Here is a 10,091-nt window from a genome sequence, read left to right as displayed (position 1 = left end):
TTGGCTGTTTCATGAGAAGGCTTTACCACATTGGTTATGTTCATAGGGGATTTCTCCAGTATGAGTTCTTTTATGCTTTCGAAGATAGCTATGACATACAAAGGCTTTGCCACATTGGTCAGATTCATAGGGTTTTTCTCCAGTATGTGTTCTTTTATGACATTGAAGATGATGAAATTGTGCAAAGGCTTTGTCACATTGGTTATATTCATAGGGTTTCCCTCCAGTATGGGTTCTTTTATGCTTTTGAAGATAGCTGTGACATGAAAAGGCTTTATTTACCACATTGATTATATTCAAAAGGTTTTTCTCCAGTATGTGTTCTTTTATGACGTTGAAGATGATGAAATCGTGCAAAGGCTTTGTCACATTGGTTATATTAATAGGGTTTCTCTCCAGTATGTGTTCTTTTATGAATTTGAAGATGATGAAATTGTGCAAAAGCTTTACCACATTGATTACATTCATAGGGTTTCTCTTCAGTATGTGTTTTTTTATGGATTTGAAGATTGCTTTAATGTGCAAAGGCTTTGACACATTGGTTACATTGATAGGGTTTCTCTCCAGTATGTGTTCTTTTATGCTTTCGAAGATAGCTGTGACAAGCAAAGGATTTTCCACACTGGTTACATTCATAGGGTTTCTCTCCAGTATGTGTTCGTTTATGACTTTGAAGATGATGAAATTGTGCAAAGGCTTTACCACATTGATTACATTCATAGGGTTTCTCTCCAGTAATAACTGATCCATCCCTTTGAGAGTGCCTGTGATATGAATAGGCTTTAACACATTGGATATATTTAGAGAGTTTCTCCAAAGTAGAACTTCATTTAAGCCTGTGTATATAATTGGCACATGTATAAAGTTTACCCCTTTCATTATACTAATGAATCATTTATCTGTATGGATTAGTTTAACAATGATTTCTAATTGTAAAGAGAAATCAGATATAATAAGGTTCTATCGCTTTGTTTATATCCATGGTGGTTTGATTCATTTTGGCTATTATTTACATCTTTAAAAATACCTGTGATGGTAAGAGCATTTATTATATGCCTCAAAATTATAATATCCTTTTCCTATATGAGGCTTTTCACATATTTTATAAAATGTGCAAGCATTCACAGCTTTAACACAATGATTGCATTCATAAATTTTCCTATAATGTGAGCTATACAACATTTATGAGGTTAAACAGGACAAACAGAAAATATCTACATTGCTAATACTCATAGGGATTTTCTGCAGTCTGGGGTTTTGATGTATTCACAACAATGTTGTGAAATCAAGTAATTGTTAACCTTCCTAATTTTCAACAAATTTATTCTAAGTGGGGAAAGCTACAAATCTTCTAGTTGTCCTCTGAGAGAGCTATAGGTTTTATGTCAATATGCCTTAGTCAGAGTATTGTATCACTTATATTGAATGGATAGATGATAGATTAGATAGATAGATAGATAGATAGATAGATAGACAAATTGACATATGTCTGTCCCATGTAATACACCTATGGATGGGAGAATAACAAAATATACCTACCTTGGATTCACTAAATTTTACTTTTTGTTCCTCATAGACATATGGCATTTGGATTAAAGTTTCTCTATAACAATCTTTTTAACTTCCATGACCTTCCACTCTCAATATTAGCAACCTTACCACAAGTATATGATTAACATCAATATACTATGGACTGTTTCTGTATCAGACAGTTTTGGATATAAACTGATTCCATATGCAATGTGTACACTTTTTGCACAATCTGAGTGGTATGAGACTAAACAGATGGGCAGTTCTGCAGTATAGCTTGAATGGGACTGTACTTTAAATGGTACTATCTGTTAAGGCATTGTTTCCATGTTTCCTGTCTTAAAGGAGAGCCTTGCAAACAAAAGGAAAAATACCAGACACTGAGTTTTGCTTTTTGTGAGAATTTAGTAATCAGTATTCGTAAAGCTGTGCTTCTTTACACTCTTGATTTTAACTAAAACTTCAAGAACAAATAAAGATTTCTTCAAAGAGATATTAGGCTCAGTGTTCACAAAAAAAAAAAATTACCTTCTATGTCTTCCAGAATTTATACAATCTTCTTCAATATTCTGATCTTCCCAGTTATAGCCTAGAAAAGAGTACCAGAAAATACATGATATATTACTGGAATTTAGGCAAAATTCAAAAACTATCTTCAGTGATCATTAGAAACAGGCCTAATTTATTCAAATCATTCTTTCTCCTTCTCAAATGAAATTATAGAAGTATATCAGGAACAATCACAACAACAAAAATACAGTTGCCCCCTATTTTAAAAAGGGAAACAACATTTACAATCTTACCTACTACAATGAGGTTCCTATAGGTCTCCAGCATCACATCCCTGTAGAGACTCTTCTTGGAAGGATCCAGCAATGCCCATTCTTCCTGAGTAAAGTTCACCACTACATCATCATATGTCACTGCTTTCTAAAACATCCCACATATACATAGAAAAGTAGGATGATAATGAAATATTAGAATGTATACTTTATTGGCAATATTTTCAAAAATTTTTGGTACTTCGCCCACTTGCTCCCTGACATAGAAGTTATAATGTAAACATTATCACCAAGTCATTTTTGAAGGAAACTGAATAAAAATGCGGTTCTCATCTGTCATTTCTTCACCCTTTGTATTGGATAAACACTTGGAAGAGAAAAGCCAATGAATAGGCATGAAGAGAAAAGCAAAAAGATCAACAGTAGTAAGCACACAGTGATATTGTGTGAATAATTACTAACTACAAAAGCAATGAACAAGATGGTTAGATTGGTGAATGCATTTAATCTCAGTAGTGAGGACACAGAGGCACAAATATCTCATTGTTTTTTATGCCAGGTTGGCCTAGGCAATAAGTTCTAGGACAGTCAAGAATTTTATACTATCACCCAGTATCCATTGCAAAACATCAAAGAATCAAACCACAAGAAACAAATCAGAATATAATTTAAGTTCTTAAAATGAATTACAAATTCATCCCAGTTGTATATTCATCTTCCAGAACCTAAGGTGTCCTACTTTTAATTGTAATATTAAATAATATCTTATTAAAAGGAAAAACATGTTTACATGGACAGATGATGAAAATGTCAAAAAAAAAAAAAAAAAGCTGGGCGGTGTTGGCGCATTCCTTTAATCCCAGCACTTGGGAGGCAGAAGCAGGTGAATTTCTGAGTTCGATGCCAGCCTAGTCTACAGAGTGAGTTCCAGGACAGCCATGGCTACTCACAGAAACCCTGCCTCGGAAAACCAAAAAAAAAAAAAAAAAATGTCTGCAATGTAAAGATTGATGATAAATAAATGACATAAAGCTAGAGTGCTGGCTCACCAGTGAAGAGCAGTTGCTATTCCTGGAAAGAAGTGTGCCCAATGGCTAGTACATACATAGGGACTCATAAGTAACTGTTACTATAATTTCATGAGTTGTGAGGCTATCATCTGACTTCTGAAAGGACCAGAAAAACTTGAGGTATATATTTATGTAAAGTACTCATTTTTTTCAACCTGAATTCAAAGCCAACACAACAGGCAAGAAAAATGTCACACAACTGCATAATGACTAAGGAGGTTTAAGAAGTAATAATGTCATCAATACATGTCAAGGTGGAGAACAGAATGATATACTCTCCAGCAAATTTAAAAACATCAATATGTGGATGAAGCTTAGCACAGCGGTCTAACTGGATATCTGCATGTAGAAAAATGAAAATAGATTCATATATATCACCCTGCACAGAATTCACTTCCAAGTGGATCAAGGACCTCAGTATAAAACTGGATAAAACAAATCTCAAGTGAAAGTGGGACAAAAACAGACTTGAACTATTTGAACAGGAGACAATATTCTGAGCAGACCATCAATGGATCAGGTTTTAATAAACAATTAAAAAATAGAACCTCATGAAATTGCAAAGCTTCTGAAAGGCAAAGGACATTGTCAGTAGGACAAAAAGGGGGCCTATAGATTGGAAAAGATCTTCACCAACCTTACACCTTACAGAGGGTTAGTATACAAAATATATATAAAAAAAGAGAAGTTAGACACCAACAGCCCAGAGAACCTGATTAAAAATGGGATACAGTGTTAAACAGAAAACATGCAACAGAGGAATCTCGTATGGCTAAGATGAAACTAAACAACTGTTCAAAGTCCTTAGTCATCAGGAAAATGCAAATGAAAATAACTCTTACACCCATCACAATCACTAAGACCAAAAACTTAAGGTATACCACAAGCTGGCAAGGATGGGGAAGAAGGGGAACAATCCTGCATTGTTAGTGAGAGTGCAAACTTATACAAGCAATTTGAAAATCTACTGGGCATTTTTTTTTCCAGAAATCTTGGAATAGTTCCACACCAGGGGTCAGCTATATACCCAACCCCTGATCATACACCCAAAAGATGCTCCAACATTCTACATAGACATTTGCTCAACTATGTACATAAAAGCTTTATTCATAATAGCCAGAAACTGGAACAACCTAGATGTTCTTCAAATAAAGTGTGAAGTAAATGTGGTACACTTAAGCACTGGAATACTAATCAGCTATTAAAAAACAAACATCATTAATTTTGTTGGCAAATGGATGGTTCTTGAAATTATCTTCCTGAGTGTGATAACCCAGTTGCAAAGGGACATACATGGTATATACTCACTTATAAGTGGATATTAGCCATAAAATACAGGATTCATAGGTCAGACTCCACAGACACAGGAGGTAAAGAAAACATAATGCACAAGTGAAGACACTTAAATTTCATTTATAATGCAGAATAAAATAGTCATGATTGGCAGGTGGATGAAAGGAACTAGGTGGGAGAGGAGACAACAGGAGTTAATTCAGGATCAGATTTGGGGAGAGAGAAGCCAGATAGCCAGATAGCCAAGAATGCACGAAAATCTGCAACCAAAGGAGAATTGGAGGTGGCAAACATCTGGAACTAACTTCTGACATGGAGCATCAAACTTGGCTTGGCCCTGCTGGGACTGAGTGACATAGATTCAGCTTCCTAGAGTGTTGAGGGCTGCTGTGGGAAATAAAAATGTACATATTTCATACTCCTTCAAGATGTACATATTTCATACTCCTTCAAGGAATGTCCTCCTCCTTAAGGCTAATGACTACATGATAATTAAAATGGCTGGAGTCCAGGAGTTAAGGATGTGGCTATGTCTCAATAAAATGGTAAACACTGGGAAATTCATGACAGCATTTAAGGGAAAAAACTCTCAATACTTGAGTTTGAAAATATAATTTATCAACTATGCAAAACTTTATGATTCAATATGAATGATATGAGAGTCTTCACAAATCTGAAGGAACAAAAGCAGTATACTGTGAGCCAACTAGTTAGAAAGCTACCCCACCCATCTATTTGTTTGTTTGTTTAAGCTTAGGAAGGCAAACAGATTCCTGAGTTCAGCATCAACCTAGGTCAGAGCAAGGTTACTCGTAGGCCTGGTGGAAATGGTAACTTCAGGGCGGGGTCCCACCCAACCTGCCTATCATCTTTGCTTAACAAAGGCAGGCAAGACTTTGAGTTATTTTGCAATGTTAAGAAAAAATGCCTGCCTCCATCTCCTAAGAATCAAAGGCTTGGGTCATGGGATGCTGATTCAGAAGATAAACAAAAGGAAAACCTTGAGTAAATGACTAGTTTAACATGTAAAATAAAAAACTGTACCTGTATTCTGTTGGAGATGAGCTTGCAAGGGAAATGTTTAAAACACAAAGAGAACTACTTGGAGAATGAACACACACACAAACACACAAAGAAGGAAGCAAGAAAGCTGGACATGGACATAGAGGTCTCTTAGTATAGCAAGCATGCAGAATACAGCAAAGAAATCTCCAGAGAGAAAGAACAGAAAGACTAGCAGTCGGAAAATCTGTATCAAGCAAAACAAATGTCATACAGTTGGATCCATGATTTTTCAGAAGGGAAAAGGGAGACAGAACAACAGAAACTGAGGAAATTCAAAAAATCATCAGATCCTACTATAAAAGCCTATATTCAAAACTGGAAAATCTCGATGTAATGTACAATTTTCTAGATAGATACCAAATACTAAAGTTAAATCAGGATCAGATAAGCCATCTAAACAGTCCCTTATCCCTCCTAAAGAAATAGAAGCAGTCTTTAAAAGTCTCCCCCCCCAAAAAAAAGGTTCTGATTCAGATGGTTTTAGTGCATAATTCTATCAAATCTTCAAAACCTACTACCAATGCTCTTCAATTCATTTCACACAATACAAACAAAAAGAACACAACCCAATTCATTCTATGAAGCCACAATAACTCTAAGTATTCTCCCTTTGAGATGGAAGGGTTTCTGTCTAATAAGGGACTTTTCACACTTTCCTTTCATAGAGGACTTCATGAGAGTTTTTTCCTACTTCTATAATGTTTAATGTTCCAAACGGATTTTAAAAATTAAAAAAAAAAAAAAAGATATTACTGATCTCTCCTCCATAAAGAGTGGCCCAATATCCTACAGATCACTTTGTGAATTCAGGTGATCAAAATGATTTTTATGTCTCTGCTAACACTCATGCTTCTTTGTGATTTCAAGATAACAACTGAAGCCCACACATAAAATAATGTTGAAAACAATTTAATTTCTGGTTCATGCCAAGCACCATACACAAGCATCAAAAACCTCTGAAACTCAAAAATCTTTATGTGCCCTAGAATTTAATTTCCATGGAACACTACCATGTGGCTGGTAATTCAATAGAATTTAAAAAATTAAATTAAAATTAAATTAAATTTCCAAAATAAGTTATATTCAAACACTTGCACAAGTAGATAGATATAGCCATAAATGTGAAAATAAGGAGTGGTTAATGGAAGGTGAAACAAAGAAAAATCAAAGGAAAGGAACATAGCTGTTCTGAGACATGGTGGAATAAAAAGTTTATTGCAGATACATGGGAGAGTAGAGTTGGATACAAGCACATCTTAGAGAGTCCAGAGTCAACTGGAACCTGAGCCATGTGAAGAGATGATGGAGAGGAGAGGAAAGCCAGACTAAGAGATGAGGTGTGTAAGTGATAGATGAAAAAGATATTCTAACAAATTTTGGGTGGATTACATAAAGAAGGGGAACCGGGACAGGTGAAGCCCAAGCCCTGGGATCCAGGGTGGGTTTTGCTAGCCATACACTGTAACAGGTAGAGGCTGGGGGATCTGGGGAGAAACTGACATCCTGGCCTGCTTTGGTTGTTAAATAGGCACCAAAGCCATTTGAGCTGGTGTTTGAGACTTAACAACAGTGAGAAAGGATAAACCTAAATGATTTAATTGTAATATCAAATTTTATTTTTAAAAGTTGAAATAGGCTTTATGATAAAAAATTATCCAAATATTAGACATATGTACAAAAACAGACCAGGTATTACTCATACTTTTTCTTTCCCAATGTGCACTGTAAAATTGGAATGGTAATATTCCTACGAGGCACACACACAGCAATTTGTCAAGAACTTACATATTGGTTGAACTCCTGTACCTACAGATATTTAGCTTCTAAAAGTTAACTCATTTTCTTTTACAGATTATTGATTGTCTTGTTCTGTGAACCCCCTAAATTTTCAAGTTTGGATCATCTAACACTGATAACATTAGTATTCACTGATAATAGAAGCTACTTTCAAAGAAAGCCCTCTCCATCATTCTTCCCCCTCCCTTTGGTCGCTACGATTTCACCATTGTCAAAGTTCGTCAGTAAAGTCAACTGTTATTAATGTTCCTCTTTATAATTTCCCCAAGAAAGCCATGGAGGTAGGAAGACATTCACAGCAGTTGAGAAATGGATAAAATGCAAAACACTGAAGAATAGAAAAAAAACCCAGATGATCAGAGAAGTTATACTCTAAGATAATGAAACTTAAAAAAGAAGTGTTATTAAGTCGGGCAGTGGTGGTACACGCCTTTTATCCCAGCACTTGGGAGGCAGAGGCAGGCAAATTTCTGAGTTCAAGGCCAGCCTGGTCTACGGAGTGAGTGCCAGGACAGCCAAGGCTATACAGAGAAACCCTGTGTAGAAAACAAACAAAACAAAAAACAAAAAACATAAAACAAAACAAAAAAAAGAAAAATGGGTTATCAACAACTGACTTCTGAAAAAGACAGATATTATTGAAAGTAATCATAGGTATAGTGTCTTTCAAGAAGAGCAGGACATTATCTCCTAGGGAAATGCCATCAATAAGATAATGTATGATCCTGTCATTATATGCAACATTAGCTGCTGATGTCTGTAACCTGACACACATAGCTATAGCCAATCCCCCTTGATTCAAATTTCTGAGTGGACTTAACTACATCAATGAAGTTTGGTTCAATATAACCTCTACAATTTGTATACCCACCAATCTGGATTATTTTTATTCACATGTATGACTTAATAAATGCTGGGGAATTACAAAATCACTCACCTTCTTCATAATGATGACTCCTGCAGATGATTCCTTTAAACTAAAGTCTGTGAGCTAGCCATTGCCTACATTGTTTCACCCTGCAGTTTACACAGTAAGCTGTTCTTCCTGTTCAGGTCTGAAGGGAGAAGTCATGCTCCACATGCAAGTTGTTTTCCTTTCACAGCAAAGGACAGTACAATACACGTCTAAAAGGAGTTATTTTAAAATTGTCTTGTGATACACCCATTTAAGTAATGAATTATGAAATTCAGCAAGGTAGAGGATGAGACTGGGATCTAGGTGACAATTGTCTCAGAACAATTTTCTAAAAAGCTAAAGATGAAGCTCTTCTAAAATTAACCCACAATTATTTGTTTTGGTTGTTTCCAAAAAAAACCAAAAACCAAAAACGAAAACAAAACAAAAAACAAAAATCACGGAAAATATTGAAAAAAAATGTGCTTTCATTCACCCAACACATGAAATACCTATTAAACTCAGATAAAATTAACTCCAAATGAATCACAACCAAAATGCTAAATGCCAAGAGAACAACTTGTGGAGTACACGAAAGAAACTTAGCCTGTCTGCCCTTGGCATCCTGGTAAGGGTGTTGCTATACCCCGGCTCTTGCTCCAAATGTTTGTGAATATTCAGCCCAGATAGTGAAGTTATTCAGATGCAGCGGCTGTGTTCAGAAGGGACGAAAACCAGGAGGTTTAACCGCTTCTCTGAGTCGGCTGCCTCTAGCTGCTGGATCTGACCCAGCCTTTGGTAGAACCCACCACACCAGATCCTGTTACTCACCTTTGTTGGAAGTGACAATATTCTCACCATGTCGCAACTTCAGAGTTTGCCTGAGCTTCCCTCACAGTACCCAGCAGCAACAGTAAGGCCACACAGGGCAAGCCTGCTTAAATTACAGGGAACCAGCAAAATGGATCTCGGAAAAACCCTCCTCCTCTTATGACTGGCAGGTCCTGCTGAAGTCTGTGATTGGCCAGTAAATCTTGAGTGACAGGAGCAACTTCCTCAGGGTCAGAAAGTGCAAAAGCAACTCAGAATAGTGGTTCCTGGCACAGGCTTCCAGACTAGATGCACACCTATTCCACATCTGCAGAGATTTGTATTTTGGAAGCAATTGGTCCTGTTTTCCGATAGCCTACACTCCAGCTTTTGGGAGGACCCACCACTCCAGCTCACCTCTGATTAGCTGCCTGCTCCTCCCCTTTGTGGGCTTTAACCTTGTTTTCAGGAGGACAGGACTTCCAATCTTGCCTGTGCTTCCACTGCTCCCAGTAGGCATTTCCTCTTATTGCTACTGTGATCAAGCATATTATTAAAGTTGCAGTGGAGTGAACAATCTCTCTTACCCGTGGAAGGATGCCCAGAATACTACCAATTAAAGAACGACTTTAAGAAACAAGTTTTTGCATTGGGGCTTCAAGTTGGGTTCAGGTAAATTGCAGATACTTTTCACATGAAGCTATATTGTTGTTCTATTATCTACTATTGTCTGTTCCTCAATAGGAAAGTGTAAAAAATAAAATAAAAATAAAACAAAAATGACCTGGCCTGCAGGTCACTTTATTCGGGGGGAACGAGGAGGGTCACAACCTGTGAATAAAGAATGGG

General features: G+C 36.5%; 1 pseudogene; it reads right to left on the bottom strand.

Moving 5' to 3' along the window:
• Positions 1-379: 379 nt before the first annotated feature.
• On the bottom strand, positions 380-9,293 carry LOC116097916 (annotated as a pseudogene).
• Between the last annotated feature and the right edge of the window lie 798 nt (positions 9,294-10,091).

This window comes from Mastomys coucha, unplaced genomic scaffold (genome assembly GCF_008632895.1).
Source record: "Mastomys coucha isolate ucsf_1 unplaced genomic scaffold, UCSF_Mcou_1 pScaffold2, whole genome shotgun sequence".
Lineage (NCBI taxonomy): Eukaryota > Metazoa > Chordata > Mammalia > Rodentia > Muridae > Mastomys > Mastomys coucha.
Note: the sequence above shows the minus strand (reverse complement) of the source record. Positions and strands in the feature narration are given on the sequence as shown.